The sequence below is a fragment of the Diabrotica virgifera genome, chromosome 3, assembly GCF_917563875.1.
Source record: "Diabrotica virgifera virgifera chromosome 3, PGI_DIABVI_V3a".
NCBI lineage: Eukaryota > Metazoa > Arthropoda > Insecta > Coleoptera > Chrysomelidae > Diabrotica > Diabrotica virgifera.
The window spans coordinates 88440892-88444867 of NC_065445.1; positions in this window are offsets into that span (position 1 = coordinate 88440892).

The following is a 3976-nucleotide window of genomic DNA, read 5'->3' on the forward strand; positions in this document are numbered from 1 at the left end:
GAATTGAAAAAAAAACAACATATTTTTACATAAAAAATCAGGAAAACACAACTTATGGTAAACCGATTCTTCCGTTTCAAGACCTCAATGTTATACATCAAAAAAGAACCTATATACCAAATTTGGTTGAAGTCTGACTTTTCGTTCAAAAGCTATCGTGCTATTCTGTGTTATTCGTTATTCGTGTTATTCGTTAATCTGCCGCACTAAAGATACTTTACTATTGAGCAAAATTCATATTTTTTGACATACCTCGTATAAAATGGACAAAATTTGATATCTGATGGTTTCATCTTTGATTTTAGATAATGTACAGCATTTTATGAAGGATAACTTTTTTTCGGAAAATTGATAATAAAAAATTATGCCCATATGGTTTCAAGTTACGCAAACATACACTATGTATAAGAGCTCAAAATTTTTTTGAATTTTCCAATTGTAACATCAGAGAAATATTCAGCATAATCAAAAACAAAATAGAAACATATTTGATCAAAGTAAAATGATAAATTCACCGATATTTTTAAAATCGTTTATACAAAACAGCTTTTACTGTTTAAACTATTAATAAACAATTAGCGGCAAAATCTGTGAGTAGACCTTTTTACTACAACATATTTCTAGACCAACAAAAAAGGTTTTTGAAAAATATAAGCTTTTTTGTATGCTTTTACAATGAAAGGTGTTTGGGAAAGTATGCAACGTATTTTAGTATTTTAGTTTATTAGTTTTTATAGTTAAGCATATGACTAGTTAATTATGTAATACGATTAATTTCTTTTAAAACCTATAATCTTATTTGATATTCACCCTATATTTTGTATTTTACAAGACTGCCCTGTAAAATAACTGGCTGTATCATATTTTGAGCAGATATTCAGAGAAAACGCACTTTTAAGCGTCGTTTAAACACAACGATAAGTCACAGCAACTAGTTGTGATGACAAGTTGAAACGCTGTTTAGACGCTGCGATTCAATGCGATACCACCTTCAACCCAACTCCAACTTTGATAAGTTGTGCGATGCACCGTTTACACACAATGATAAGTTGCAACAACTCGATTGACCTTGATAAGTTGTTTGATTTATCGCTGTGTTTAAACGACCCTTTACTTTTAACACAAAGGCATCTTTGACACTAATGCCTTTCAAAGAACCACATGCGTCAATAATTTATGACCCAAGCTAAGGGCTGTTACCTCCTCGGCCCCGCAAAAGACGACAAAAGGTCAGTACGAAATTCTACGTCGTACGAAATCCTACGTCGAACGAGACACATTTACCTAGTTTACCACCCGGGTGGCCGTTCCGTCATGGAGATGCTGCCCAATCCTGGAGATACCGGCCAATTACACCCATTTTAAAGGTAGGTGCGATATTTTCTCTAACATTGATACAATTTATGAACATATAGCCAGGTCAACTTTTTCACATTTGCGTACAAACACACACATTTATTCATTTTTGCTATACTAAATGCCCATATATATCTTATCTCTACAAATCTAAACAGTCCATTGTCTCTACTACCTAACTAATTAAACCCAGCGACCATTACTCATCAATCAGAAGACATTAGACGCTTCAAAAGGATTAAAACAAAATATGACTATTTGTTATATATGTTTCTTATGGTCGGCGATAAAATTTTGTATGCAACACGTCAGTAAAGACTCTTTATCGAACTCGATACTGACTTGGTACCTAAATAACTAAATAGGTATTCAAAATACATGTTTTAGTTTTTAGCCTCTCCTATAAAATCGCTGCAAATGAGTTACAACCTTGTTCGATAGGGGTGTCGATGTATTATCAGAATTAGTAATATTAGTGTCCCGTTTTATACCGCTGACGCGGCTTTGGGATTATAGCAGGGTACTCTGCTATATCTAGGACCTACGGTATCCAAGAAAGGTAACAGGGCCAGTGTTACGCTTCAACCGCCTATTATTACACCTGGTTTTACTTAAGGTACTCATTTTATTCAGGCTGAGTCGACCTGGCGCCTATAAAAATGTCTACTTGTTCTTGCCGCGGCGCTAGGATTTGAACCCCGACCTACCAGCACTCGAGCCAAGCATACTACCGCCTTAGAACTAATACAATAATAAATTGTGCAATTTTAAATAAATATTTATATTCAAGGCAAATTGTTACTGAATCTTTAATTAATTAAAAAGATAATTCTCTTATCATTTTATAAAATAAGCTCTTATTTTGGTAATTATAGTATTCTTATTTGATGACTCTTCAAGTGAATGGACAATTGGAAGATTATATATATTATGTATTATACTCGTCAAAAGCTATCGAAAATCAATGTAGGTGTTATTAAAAGCTACAAGTAATATACTCACAATGATAAATATTTTATAATTAATGCACACATTAATTTTAACTGTCAATGATTGATTCTATTTTTTCCCTGAACTATACCTTCAGGTAATTCCAATAGTTGAACACCTACAAAAGATTGAAATAGAGTTCCTTAAAATAAATAATCAAAAATAATGATGCTATTAATAATCCTTTTGTACCTCGAATATTTTATTTCACTCACTTATCATTTTGAGTTTACAATAAACAAAATTAATCATATTGAAAGCGATAAAACGCATAATAGATACACTGCACTCCATAATTGGTCGCCTTTAAGGTTAATTGGAGGTTACTTCGGTACTGAATATGTTTTTACAACACAAAAAAGAATAATCTGTTGCTAAACTGTCAAATTAAGTTAGAGATAGAATTTTTAATGTCAATATATAACCCGGATACAAGGATGCCTAATAAATACTTTTATTGAATGAATTTCCTTTAAAGGAAATGAAACATTTTAAAACGACAAAAAATAAGCAAAATCATAAAAGTAGAAAACTCGGAATTTCTTCTGCTTCTCGTTGTCCTTATGCCAAATAAGTGCGTCGGACTTTGCTACCACATATCCATCTTTTATCCATTTCTTCCACGCCTTCCGGTTCCCTGCCATATCCTTAACTATTGCATTGTTTTCGCTCTCTTGGTCCCGATTTCCCGGATCTGTTCCATCCACCTCTTTCTAGGTCTGCCCTTCTTCTGTTACCCACTCTTTTGGCATCTGTCACTTTCTTTATTAGTCCGTTCTCGTTCATTCTAGTTATATGCTCAAACCAATTCAATTTTCTTTTTTCAATTTTTTTCTCTCTCAGATCCTGTCTTAGCACTTTTCTGATATTTTCGTTCCCTTCCCTGTCCAAGCTTCCAGTGACGGTTTAAGGTATCATGTGGCCCTACGCGGCTATAAGAAGTAGGCACCTTTATAGCTACCATTTACTTAAAACAATTTTACAGTTATTTATGTTGTTTTGGGAAGTAGTTACTACAAAAGTAAAATACGACCATGTAAAAAGATCATTTTTCTTTTTTTTTACTTCTGTTACTTGGCTAAAGATTTAAGTAAAATAACTGCATCTGATAAATTTATACAGTATTTCTCATGATCATCTTTCAGTGCGTCACAGTTTTTCGATTTCTTTCTAACGCATTAAATTGTATGTGACAGAAAAAAGGCACGTCGGTGATTACATTTAGTCTGGTGACATTTTTATAACATTTATTCTAGTTATTCTAGTTGTCGATAGATGGTGCCATAATAAAAAAATAATTTTTTTTAATTAGATAATAATATTACAAATATAATCTGTATAATTTATAAGACTATACAAATCAAAGAAAATACCATTTTATAAATGCAAGAAACACATTTGATTTGTTTTTATTCCAAATTGAAAATAAAATGTGACAACTGTCAGATTTAACTAAAATGACATGTTAGAATAAATGTCATAAATGTGTATTATCACGGACTTATGGGCCATTCCACGAACATACGCCTGTTTTGGATTACTTCGACAACGAATATTTTACTGTGCAACATAAGAAGTACGAAAGTAAATGGCGTTAATAATTATTCCAATAAACAACAATGTAATTTGC